At 35.7% G+C, this 14,149-nt stretch overlaps 2 protein-coding genes across 4 annotated transcripts in view; one reads left to right on the plus strand and one right to left on the minus strand.

Annotated features, from left to right (window-relative positions):
- The window catches only part of irf10 (interferon regulatory factor 10), a 137,894-nt gene that overhangs the window by 72,704 nt on the left and 51,041 nt on the right, over window positions 1-14,149 (minus strand). The gene's annotated exons all lie outside the window — the stretch shown is intronic.
- The window catches only part of zmp:0000000926 (mediator of DNA damage checkpoint protein 1), a 55,456-nt gene continuing 42,722 nt past the window's right edge, over window positions 1,416-14,149 (plus strand). For both annotated transcript variants that reach the window (XM_067371241.1, XM_067371240.1), the window contains exon 1: window positions 1,416-1,822. The gene's annotated coding sequence lies outside the window, so the exon portion shown is untranslated. The remainder of the gene's footprint in view (window positions 1,823-14,149) is intronic.

The following is a 14,149-nucleotide window of genomic DNA, read 5'->3' on the forward strand; positions in this document are numbered from 1 at the left end:
TGGCCTCTCTGGCGAGATTCCTATTCGTCGGTCTGTCTGACGTACGTCGAACGTGACCGACTGAATGGGAACTCTTGTTATTCAACTATGCCAAGGTAAATTCAATTTTCCATTCGATGGCACCTTTAATAAATATCCTGACGTGTCCCAGCTATATAATGGCAGTGAACAGGAAACAATGAGTATGAAGCTCAAGAAAGTGCATCCATCCATCATAAACATACTCCATACGGCTCTGGGGTAATAAAGGCCTTCTGAAGTGAAGCAATGCATGCGTGTAAGGAAATATCTTTATTTAACAAGTTATAAAGTAAAATATCTAGCTTCTGCCAGACCACCTTCTATATTTAACTTAGGAAGAAAGCGTAACTGACGTCGCATCAGTTACCCTTTTTTTCGTAAGTTGAATAAGGAAGGCAGTCTGGCAGAAGAAAAACAGCACAATTTAATGAAGTTTATGCTTAAAACAAGAAACAATGATAACACTTTATTTTACAGTACCATAGTTACACGTTACTACATGTACTTACTAGAGTAATAACAGTAAATTATGCATAATTACCAGTAACTAATCCTAAACCAAACCCTAACTTAATTAATAGTACTCATTACTTATTTGAGTAAGTACAATGTAACTACAGAACTGTAAAATAAAGTGCAACCGAAATACCTATTTGCAAATTAGGTTGAAAAATAAACCTTATTTAAGATCTACTGTATTTTATAGATATAGCAACCACATATAAACAAGCACCTGTATAGCAATACCATAGCAACCACTCAGAACAGTCTTTAATTACTCAAAGTACTTGTTGATTGGTATGATTTTTAACATGTTTTCATATGTCAAGTAACTTCATCTGTAGGATTTGTGATTCTGTTGGTAAACATTTGTAATGTGATTATGTTGTAGTTGTATAGCAAATAAAACATGAAACCTTAATAGGCAGTACACCTTTCCTTTGTTGAGGCAGATATTAAAGAAGCATCATTTATGTGAGGGCTGATTGGTAAAATTACTTTAAACCCAACTATATTCTTAAATAATAGTTTATAGTATTAAGTTCACTGGGACTAACTAAAAGCCTTACTGCTAGACAACACTTTACCATGAACAATCAATTAAACAATGGTTTGAATGGTGGATCACAACAAAACTAGAATGCTTTTTAACGTGTAAACGTAGTCAGATAAGTTTATAAAAAGTTGGTGGTTAAATGTAAAACAGAGCATGTGGACAAGCTGCAAGCTGATGCATGTTGCACTGTAGCCAATGGTGTGAGCTGCTGCATGGAAGCATGTAGTTCAGCAGCCAATCAAAGCAGCGCATGGCTGGGATGAAAGGAGGAAGTGGCCAATGGGGCACAGGCAGTGCCGGTACATTCCCCAGCTCTTAAGAGGTTAATGAGCAAAGCTGCTCGGCTTCCTGCCAGCACGTCCAGCAGCTCAGAGACGTTCCCACAATGAGTGAAAGCTGTATCATGACAGGACTGAGTCTAATTATACACCCACAGAGAGAGGGAGAAATAGGAGGGGGTCACAAAGGGCGAGCTGAAGTGTGTGAGTCTGTGCGCGTGTGTGTGTGTGGAGCCAAAAGAAAGCAGAGCGAGCTTTAGAGAGAGAGAGAGAGAGAGAGACAGAGAGCTCACAGCGGGCGAGACAGAAAAATACAGAAGATACAGCAAAAGAGTGACTAGGTGAGGACAAGATAAGGAAAAGACATAGTTTACAGCATCATGCTGGATATTCCTGTCTGCTGTGCTACTGCTGCTTTCCCATGATCACTCAGTGTATCTCTCACCATAAAAAGACACCCAACAAGGTAGGACACTTTTGCATGTGTGTGCTCGTGTTGACAAGTGTGATAGAATAAGCGTTATTGAGTGTCTTCAAGACATACGGGAGTGTGTGAGGTATGTTGTGTGGGTGTTGTGTGGATATTTGAGCAATGACAAGACAATGTGTGACTCAAAGTGTGTGTGAGTGTGTTCTTCAAAGTCACCAGCTTTACGTGAAACGTGCAAAGACAGGGTTTGTAATTCACCACATTTAGAGGATAGCGTTGAAACTGTTGAAAAGAGGCAGATAAAGGAAGCTGATAGGGCCTCAGCTGCTCTCAAACAAAGCATGACTGATCAGTCTGTTTTGTTTTACAGTTCTGAACAGTCAATGTGAAACATGCAGTTGTTATATTTTGAAAGTATTTCCATATAATGACCCTTTAAATGACTATCACTGTTGTATCTTCATGCAGTAGTGTTGATTCAGGCATATTTTTCATTTAAAATACAGAACCAACCTTTGTCAGGCATTCAGAAAAAACATCCTGCAAAACATTATTATTATTTTTTACAATGTATGTGTAACAGTGGCTATGTTTATCACCTTTAAAAAAAAAAAAAAAAACTTGTAAGACTTTTATTGGAGATTATACAAATGCATGGTATAACACTTAATTAACATTTTTTTCATAGTCAAAGGCATGTGTATATATTCTATATCATCAGAAGTGCTAATCAGATGTTTTTTTTTTTTTTATAAAGTATCCTATATATTCATATTGGGATATGTTATATTTTTGAAAATATAACATATGTGAGCAATCATAGAAATATGAAATGCAAACCTATATTTATAGTCTAAGATCTTCTCTGTCAGTGTACTGTCAGTGATTCTCAGATGGCTACTGCCTCTTTAAGACGTCTATTTTTACAGTAGCATTCACACACGTGTGTGTGTGTGTGTGTGTGTGTGTGTGTGTGTGTGTGTGTGTGTGTGTGTGTGTGTGTGTGTGTGTGTGTGTGTGTGACTGTGAGGTGGAGGCAGAGAGCAGGAGTGAGTCTGTGGGTGTGTGAATAGAGTAATTTTGCTGGTTTGTGCTTCTCTATGACAGACTTAGGCTGAGAAGTGTCTGCTGGTTAGTTAATCGCTCATTCTGCTAGTTAGTCTCCTTGACTCATGACTCACTCACTCACGAAAGCATGCATGTTATTTTAATCAGTGTTTTGTGTAGTTATTTATATATATATATATATATATATATATATATATATATATATATATATATATATATATATATATATATATATATATATATAACATCCTTAAAACAAGACTGTATAAAATTTGTTTGAGAATCCTGAATTAATTTAATTTCAAATTAATTTTTATATAAAATTAATTTCAAATTTATAACTAAAGGCTTTAAGCACAAATTTAATGAGGTTTATGCTTAAAAGAGGGGGGGGGGGGGGGGGGGAGTTTGTCAGTGGAGTAATAAAATATATTTTCTCTAAAAACATGTCTTTTAAAGCAATGATTAAGGAAATATTTCTGGCAGTGCAGAGTTTCAGTTCAGTTAGCAGGCTGATGTATGCAAGAATCTTATGCAATTAATCCCATATTTTTATTTGACACTGTAAGTAACAACACACATTTTCGTTTTGAGATAATAGTCTTATTTCATCATCTTACACAAACTAATGTGATTGTTTTAGAATAGTGACTAGAGATACTTTTTATTTTATTCTATTCATTTCACACATTCATTTACTCATCTGTTTACTCATTCAATTATTCATTCATTACTCACACATGCATTAAAATTCTACCAAATACTCACAGAATATAATAAACATTTGTTTTATGTTCAAAACAACAAATAAAAGTTATATATGAATGAAATTGTAAATAAAGTACCATATGCTAAACTACCATGTCTTCAGGAGAGAATTCAAAATCACAGTGGACAAGGACAAAATTAAATCTAAAAAACAAATTATTGAATCTAGTTCTATCCAATCCAAAAGCCAGTCTGTATGTAATCATTTGTTCCAGATGTAGCGATGCACATTATGGTGTTTATCATGTTAACAGTGTGACAGCAGTAAGGCCACAATGGCATCATGTTCCACACAAATATACTAATTTAGGCTAATCAAGACAGGATGGGGTGTGCGCGCGCGTGTGTACTTGTGTGTGTGTGTGTGTGTGTGTGTGTGTGTGTGTGTGTGTGTGTGTGTGTGTGTGTGTGTGCGTGTGCGTGTGTGTTTAACGCACGTGGTGGCCTCAATGATGAAGATCTACAGAGATCAGGATTTCTGTAAGAGCGTCACTGATCTGATACAGCACATAAGAGCACTGCCCTGTAATCCTGTCTGACCTTAACTTCCAGAGGTTTACCTACTAAATCATTATTCAATAATCTCATAATATTTTTTTTTTTTTTCCTTGTGTAAGAATGTGTGGTATATATGGTGACCGGGAGGGGATATGTTCAGTTCACTTTATTTCATAGTGGCCATGACATTAACTAACTAACACACTCGTGGGAACGTGATAAGTTGTGGCCACAAGATCATTTTGTCGAGGTAACGACATCCTTATGTCGTGGCCATGAGATCCTACTCTCTAAAAACTGCTGGGTTAAATATGGACAAAACCAGGGATTGGGTTGTTTTCACCCAGCAATTTTTTCCAACCAATTTTGGATTTATTTTTTTAGCCAGCAATATATTAATATAGTAAAAGGCATGTTTTTACTCACCCCCAAATAGGGGCAAATTTGTGGAGTATTTTAAGCTGAAACTTGACCAGACCAGAGACTTATATTACATCTGTGAAAGAGGGCATAATAGGTGCCCTTTAACCCAACCTGCTGGGTTTGTCCATATTTTACCCAGCTTGGGATTTTTTAACCCAGCATTTTTTAGAGTGTATGTTGAGGGAACGACATCTATGACCAAGAGTTAAATGCGTAAATAACCACGCACAACCTGGAATTATCAGAAATGGATAGGCCTAGTGTTGAAGACAAGACCACCTAAACCGAGACCAAGTCGAGACCAAGACCAGTGTGTGTTGAGAGCAAGACAAGACCAAGACTTTGAGGGGTTGAGGCCAAGACAAGACCAAGACCAAACTAGCACTCTTCAATTTCATCTGAAAGATCCACATTTACTGCCTGAGAAATGTCATATTTTTAATCAGTATTTACCATTAGAATAAAAAGACACTATATAAAGCTGTTACCAATCAATTAAAATCACTAACAACAAAATTCATCTTTACACTGCAGAGGTGGAACAGAAGTTGCATCTGAATTGGTACAATTACAAATGCATAAATAACATTGAGATTAATGTTTTAAAAATAAAACTTTGTTTATTGAACATTTGTAAAAATAATAATAATAATAATAATAATTAAATAAATAAAAAAATAATAAAAGAAAAGAAAAATTACATTTTACAATTGTGCTCATATTTGTGAAAATCCTTTTTCTTGTGATATTGCTTAATTATATCATATGTTATAATATAAATATCAAGATCTTATACAAGTACTTTTTTGCAATCTTATGAATTTTGTGGGCATTTGTATTAATTTTGGTGACATTTTTGAAACAACCCCTTGTTGATTTCTGACCTGGCACAACAGTAACAAAATAAATGAAATTAGAAATAAGTTATTGATTGCATTTGAAGCAGGAAGTTTTACATCCAGTCAAAATTAAATGATGTTAACAAATAAATGAGACAATGCAAAGGCAATTTGTGGCCTTGAACGGTCTTGAAATAAAATCCTGATTCCTTTTAGTCTGAGACCAAGACAAGACCGAATACAAATGCGGCTGAGACCAAGACAAGACCAAGAACTTCAAAAAATGGTCTTAAGACCGGTCTTGAGTACTACAACACTAGATAGGCCTATAATAATTAAATTAAGAAAAAGTGCTTAAATTAATAGAAAAATGAAAAACAATTATATTAACATATTGCCTCTTATGTTGATGGTCCCTATAGACAGCATTTGAATTAAGTTTATCAACAAATGTTAAAAGAATATGCCTTATAAAACATTTTATATATATATATATATATTATATATATATATATTACTACCATTAATATTATTATTGGTTACATTTTTATTCATTGTTATGTATTTGCTTTATTTTGACCATTAATTTCCTGCATCTCTTTAACTTTCTGTATATTATGTTACTTAAAGTATATATTTAGAAAATAAAGTAAATGCCCTGATCATACCAATAAAGTTTTGACTTTATGACTGTATTTCTATAGACTACACCAGTAGACTATGTGACTACTATATATATAAATTTTTTGTAGGCCTTCATTGGAATGTTGTCTATAGGCAACATTGTGCGCAATATAATATTCTATAATATAGCATAATATAATCATTTCTTAATTCCGCCCTTATTTTGTCATTCTTAATTAAAAAAAAAAAAAATGTTATATGCTTATCCAAAGCCATTGATCACACAGGTTTGTTCATACATTTAACTCATGACCACGAGAAAAATATGTCGTTCCCCCAACATAGGATCTTGAGGCCACAACTGTACATCGTGCTGCCATGACATAAGGATGTCATTACCTCAACAAAATGATCTTGTGGGCATGACTTATTATAGCGTTAAAATGTCATGACCACAACAAAACCGGACATGTCACCTCTGGAGGGTGAGATGTCAGAATTACAGAGGGCATTATCTTAACAACTGTAACATTTCAGTTAAAAAAACAAACAAACAAAAAACTTGCATACTAACATGCAAAATCTTAAGGGTGAAGTTACAATTATTAGAGCCTATTAATATTTTTTATTACATTTATATAATCAGTGAAATCACAAAGCTGGCAAAGTTATTATAATAATTACTAATATTCATTATTAAAATCAGGTACATGTAAGATAAATGTACGTTTAATGAAGCTGTTTCTGTGACAGCTACAAATCTCCAATGTAATACTCCAGTGTCCAAATTCACTTACTTATTTCATTCACTTATTTCCTATACAGCGGACTCTAATGTAATTTGCTATAGGCAATAGTGAATAAGTGAATGAGTGAGTGATTTTTGAGACAGTATATGTTACATGAACAGTTAACCACTTTCAGTGAATCAATTAAAAATAAATAAATAAATAAAAATTCCATAAAGGCAGTGCCACTCCTAAACATCAAACCTTAATCAGCAGCAGTCCAGGATGAAATTAGGCAACTCGTGAAAGTGGCTTAGATGCTGCAGCCCTATTTATACCATCAGGACTCACCCAGTGCTTTGAAGAGAGCTTTACACCCAGAACTCAACTAATCCTGCTTTGGCCTCGACCATCAGAGGATTAGCAATGCTATCTCTCTCTCTATCTCTTTTCCTCTCAATGGATCATTGATTGTTTCAGTGCATTTGGCACTCAAGTCAATTTGTTTAATACCTTACTTGTTTAAACATACTAGCGATACATCAAAATGCTCTGCTTTTACAATATTTTTTTCTAATTATTATTAGTTCTTGTTAAGGCAAACATTACAATTAATATTGCTCCTACTTAGGGTCAGGAGTTTGTTTCAAATCATTAACCTTAAGTATTAAATCTGGCACATAGTCCTGCACTGTTGGTACTACAGACATGAATGATGCCTTAATTCATATGGCTTTTTGAGGAAAGGTCACACAGTCATGAAAAGCATGCACATCAAAAATGAAAATGAAAATGAAAATAACAAAAAAAAAAAAAAAAAAAAAAAAAGAAAATTTTGTCATAATTTACTCACCCTCATTAGTTCCAAACTCATTATATTTGAATGTCTGCATCATATCAAATATTTCATGATAAAAACATAATTTAAAGAATTACAATAAACTATGTGAGATAACATGAAAATAGTTCTGAGCATCCAAGTAAGCTAATGTAAACCTAACTGCTGAATACACAGGACATAGATAAACCTTCACTGAATTGACACTGTCATTTTTATGGAATAGAAATGAATTAAAATAACAACTCACCTAAAAAGACGCATTTACACACTGATGCTGACACACTTATTCCTTCACTTGCTTTAAAGCTGGAAAGTTTTGCAATCCGAAAGGGGCAGGGAGCGCGTGATTTTAAAAGGGCCGCAGCCTGAATTGGTGCATAGTTAATGATGCCCCAAAAAAGGCAGTTAAAAAAAAAAATTAAATTAATTTTAAAAAATCTATGGTGTATTTTGAGCTGAAACTTCACAGACACATTCAGGGGACACCTTAGACTTATGTTACATCTTGTAAAAACTGGTTCTAGGGCACCTTTAAGTATGTATCTGTATCCTGTTTTCGATGGGAATCGAACTTCGAGCGAGAGGCGAAATCTTCTGCTTGATTTGCACGTGAGGATCTGTGAGGATATGTTAATTTGCAAGCATTGCTACGATTACCACGAGTGATTTGCACTGTTCAGGACACCGGAGCAGTGAGCAGTGGGGTTTGATAATAAGACCGCTGAGTCCCATTAACGATTGTTAAAAGTCGGACTATTGCAAGGCTGAATGTGCTTTAAAGTCCCCCTGTGGTCACTTATTTTATCCCTTAAAACTCATCTTTGATCACCCAAAAAAATTTAAGTGAATAAAATGTCTTTGTGCCTTAAAATAACTTGAATGTAACTCTACACCCTTGCCTTATTTAATATACATGGATCAATGAATATTAGCCCCGCCTCCACTCGCTCACGCCAGCTCGGAGAGTCTACTGTTGCTGTAGTGATGAGCAATTTGTTGTTTGTGTTGTGGGTATTGAAGAAAAAAGCTTGCTTCACTTCGTATATTCAGTTTAACAGCTGTGCAACTGAACTGCTCACATATTTTCTGATACACTTAAATTGTGTCTTAAATTATGAAATTATGCCTTTGCAAAACGGTCTGAATCCACTTGCATTTGTTTGGACTGCTCTCTTACTGAATCACCTGAAGCGATTTCTCAGTAAAACAGAAAGTATTGAGAGAACAAGCTGGCGTTTTCTTCTGTGAACATGCACGAAATGGATATATGACAATTTTGTTGCTTTTTGGAGTTTTCAGATAAAAAAAAAAAACATTCAGATGAAATCCTGCAGGCGCCAGTGCCTTCTCCATACGTTAAATAAATCCACATCCTTGAATGAGCACGGATTCCAGCGTATTTACTTGAACTTATCAGGTAGGTTAATATCTATGTTTTGACCCATTCCAGAGGTGGTCAAAATCAGAATTTATAATGGACTGAATAGCTCTCTCTCTGATTCCACACTGACTAAAAAAGCACATGAATCTTGGTCACATGCACACGCTCAGAGCAATATTGTTTTAGCTATGTTTTATAATATTAAAATATTTCGAACGACAATCACATGAACTTTATTGGCTTTACTTCAAGTCAGCTGTCACTTTACTTTGGCATGAGCCCCTATGCACTCACACACTTGGCACAGCCCTGCAATGGTTCTGTCATTAATTAATATGAATTAATATGATTAGCCTTTTGCTTGACTACGTTCTCAAACAGCTAATAATATGTGTTGCTAATGTTACACACACCATTCCCGTTCTTCATCTCAGAGTCAGACAGCTGCCTTCTAACAATCAGTATCCTTACAAACACTTTGAACTCAGAACGTCAGTGGAGAAAGGCTTATAGTTCATCATAACAATCATAATAGACTCGCTATTTTGATAAATCTACACAATTTTTCACATCAACAGAAAATATGCCGGGATAACCTGGCTTCTCTCGAGATTTCCCTGCTTCAGAGTAGTCATAGTTAATGATATGCTAATGATTATCATGCTTATAGGTGTTTCTGTCATTTGAGCTGTTTACAAATGTCAAAAACAAAGCATTGCATATTTGCACTACAACTTCCTATTAAGTGCATGAAAAGAAAAAAAAAAATTATTTACAGTTGTGAAATATATCATGGTGTGAGTTTGAGTTTATCGTTTATGTTTTGCATTCCTTGAAGTCTCCTTAAGTGCATACAGCACACTTCCTTGCATGTCCATGAAGTGTGCTGTATGCACTTTTACTATTATTGAAATAAGTTGAAAATCAGACTTTTCAACTGCCACATCACAGTGACGTATGCCATTAAAATACCGGAAGAGAGATTCAAGAGCAGTCGGCTAACTGCAAATTCCAAATTTTGTTTTTGCAAAACGAACAACTCAGTCCCTTCACAAAGGGAACATGTGATGGTCACTTCAAGGAAGTAATTTAATAATTTATGGTCATGTTACCCTGGGTGACAAGCACTCATGATTCATTTTAAATCTAGATATGGTGGGAGATTTGGAGTTAACGTATAAAAAGAATAAGTCAAGTTGTTTTGTTGTGATATATTACACACATTTTCATCATGCATTTCATATCACGTTTGAAGAAGTTTCATAGCTAAAAATCTGTTTAATGCTTTGTGTTTAATGCTTAACTTATAAAGTTAAGAGCAGATTGGGAACACACACAAACATATACATATACATACATATATATATATATATATATATATATATATATATGAGGAAATTACGTGGTCTTTCATTGTTCCCTTCACTAAGTGCGTTCCAGATGGCTTCATAATGACACAAGTGCCCTGCTCTCTCCCTCCTCAGTCAACACTGTTTCTCCAGAGCGGCTGCACAAGCTCTAAAGATGACACAGCTCTTTCACGATTGGCTGGATTCAATGATGACGTGTGTTTCATGTTTATTCTGAAACTTTCAGTTCACCTAATGCTCACACATGCAAGTTTTTACAACAGTAAAAGCTATTTTCATATTATCTTAATGCCATATAGTGTCATATTTATCTAAATAAAACTGATAAAAAATATATACCCCACTTTACTGGGATTTAAATTGTATGAATGAGGCTTATGTTACATCTCAAGTCGTCACATGTCTACATCCCATGTCCCATGTCTAAAATACCTAGCAATAATTACAATTAAACCCCCATGTCAACCAAGATGTCCATGTCCTTCTTTCTTCAGTCAAAAAGAAATTAAGATTTTTTATGAAAACATTCCAGGATTATTCTCCTTTAGTGGACTTCAATGGTCTCTAAACGGTTGAAGGTCAAAATTACAGTTTCAGTGCAGCTTCAAAGGGCTTTAAACAATACCAGACGAGGAATAAGGGTCTTATCTAGCGAAATGATAGGTCAATTTTGAAAAAAATGTAATGCTTTATATAAACAAATGATCGCCTTCCAAGTGGTTCCGCCAAAACTGCACTTTCATATTCTTCAAAAAGCTTACGCTGTATGTCCTACACCTTCCCTATTCTACTTACAGAAAAAATAAAACTGGTACTGCGTTCGTTTCAATAAGTTGAATAGGGAAGGCGTAGGACATACGGCGTAAGCTTTTTGAAGAATACGGAAAGTGGAATGGCGGAACCACTTGTAAGGCGATCATTTGTTTTTATTAAGCATATAAATTTATATTTTTTTTCAAAAATGACTGATAGTTTCGCTAGATAAGACCATTATTCCTCGTCTGGTATCGTTTAAAGCCCTTTGAAGCTGTAATTTTGACCTTCAACAGTTTGGAGACCATTAAAGTCCACTATAAGGAGAATGATCCTGGAATGTTTTCATCAAAAATGAACACAACACATTCAAAAATGCAACATAAAAACACATACCAAATATAATAGCAAGTAAAATATATATATTCTCCTTTAGTTTGTATTATAGACAAACAATGGTATATTATCAATAGTTATCCCTGTTTGAAATATATTCCAAGTAGTCCTCCTTTTGTAAATCTTCCTAAAAATTCCTCTTCTAGAACAATGGCCAGGTCACTACGTGATGCTGGTGGAAGAAAACGTTTCCAAAACACCCCAAAGTAGCTCAAAAATATTTAGATCTTGTGACTTCACTTTCATGTTCATCAAACACGCGGCTTGGGCCATGAGCGATTGAGCGGAGCGCACTGGCATAGAACCGCTCCACTTTGCTTACATGCATATACTGTCATTGTTCATCATTTATCCCTGCAATTACCATTTCAGTAATCCCATGCACACACCACATAAGTTTAATTTCAACATCTTTTATTTGCTTGTCTGCTTATTTGTTGGTCTGTGTCCTTGTTCGAGCTGTGAAGTGTTTATTCTGCTGTGGGTATGGCAAAGGGTCAAAATGTCAGTGGCGGTTTGTGAATCCTTAAAGCAGAGGCTTCTCATGCTGCACCTGTGTGAATCATCAGCAGTGTTTATATGCCTGGGGAAGGTGGGAATATAGAAGTGTAAATTATGTATACATGTATACCTTTATGTAAATGGTTGTGGTTTGCAGAAGGTCGAAATACTGATACTTTATAGGTGCTTTCACACCTGGCTCGTTTGGAGCATTCGTTTCGGAACCTGGTGCATTTTCTTGCTTAGTTCGGTTCGTAGGCATATATGAATACAGCAATCACGCTTGGATCTTGGATCTATACCAAAACAATTGCTCTTTCAATTTTAAACAAACTCTCTATCGGTTCGACTGAGGTGAGAAAGCAATCCGACCCAACGAACCAACAAACTAAGCAGTATCATAATTCATAACAGCAAACATGTTATATAAAAAGCAGCTGTGTCTGATTCTGTGAGTGAGCATATTAGTTATCACAGTTAGCCTCTTCTTATTAAAATATTGTGTAGTTGTTCTTCTCCGTGCATTGCAATAATGCAGTCCCAACGAAGCCTTGCTTCCAGCTCTAATTGCATTGTATAGGCTATATAATAATGTAGGAATGACGGCTACATTCGTATAGTGTTTGCGTGTGTGGCGACAGTTACAAATAAGCCACAATAAGCTCATGGAGCGAACAATCATCTTGATGGATGCAGAGGAAACCCTGACTAATAAGTTTTACTCGCATGTGACTTGCGTAAACAAATTTTGTACACTTTGAAATGTTGCCTTGTGAAAGCGAACACGAAACAAGAAGAAAATGCAACATTGTAACAAATCAAGTCCCTGTTCTGGAACAAAGCAAATGATCTACAGGTCTGAAAATGCCCTATAATAACCTTAAAATGGTTTGATCCAAGTGAGCAGAGCCTAAAAGCATGTCTCTCTCTAACATTGGTTAATGAGGAGTTGAGGAGAGCAATTTGTTTTGAGAGCTATTTGATTTGTATTTATGAGTGGATTTGGATGAATTCTTGTGGGCCCTGTTTCAGCCACTGCTGCTGCATCCAAAAGGGTCCTAAGGAATTTTTTTATGGTAGTCCAGGCCTAAACCTTAGAAATGAGTCTCGAGATGGGTAAAGGGCAAAAATTCATGATTGGTGTTAACGCTTGGAGAGGCTGGAAGTTGTTGAGTAGGTAAATTAGCTAAGGGATTGTTAGATAGAACCCAGCACAAGGCTTCAAATAGTATGCAAGATTTTGTGACTGCTTTTACATTTGAAGATCAGATTAAATGCAACAAGATGTTTGTTGTTTTACCAAAAGAATCCAACAAGATTCTTGATTCATTTGCATGACCTTGAAAGCTGTCTCCTAGAGATAACCAGGCTCCACAAACAGATTTGATTACAGTACATGTATTGCTTGGTCTATATCAGGGGTGTCCAATCTGCCTCCTGGAATGCCAATGTATAGCTCATTTACAGCATCCATGCAATCGAAACGTTCCAAAGTGCTTTCCTTCTATAATTTAGGAACCTTCAAATTGATGTAAACTACAACACATCCATTTCATACTTACTCAGAGAAATAAGTATTCTCAGTGACAGCTATTTTAAATGCAACATCTTACACAAATTCAGCTGTTAATGTTCAAATGAATACACCATGACAGTTCAGTCTTTTCCCATCATGTTTGGACTCTGTGTTCAGAACATTACAGTTTGGAAAGTGAGCAATGCATTGGTAAACTTTTAAAGACACTGTTCTAACTATGTGCTTTAGATTATGCAAATGAGTTCCACAGGGTGGGCCACACTGTGTCCATACTGAGTCTCTGGCCTTTGAAGTAAGTGACAGCAAAAGATTTCACCATGTTCTGAACCTCCAGTCTGTGAGGAAAGAGACATAACAAACACTACGTTTAGGGTCTTTGTCCGGCGAGACAATAACAGATGCAGCATGCCACGAGTCTCTATGCCAAAGAGAAAAAAGCGAATTTAGTTCCGAGTGCCTTTCCCCGAGAAACAGAAGTCAGACACAACTGCAACAAGGTAAAGCTCTGGCAAACAAACCTTCACTTAAAGGTAACTTCATCTGCATGTTCCATATTTTAGGACCTTCTGGTGCTCCAGGAGATCAGCATCCCAGCTCTGTGTTCAAGGCTGTTAAAATGGATTCACACTCCTTTCC

This window comes from Chanodichthys erythropterus, chromosome 20 (assembly GCF_024489055.1).
Source record: "Chanodichthys erythropterus isolate Z2021 chromosome 20, ASM2448905v1, whole genome shotgun sequence".
Taxonomy (NCBI): Eukaryota; Metazoa; Chordata; class Actinopteri; order Cypriniformes; family Xenocyprididae; genus Chanodichthys; species Chanodichthys erythropterus.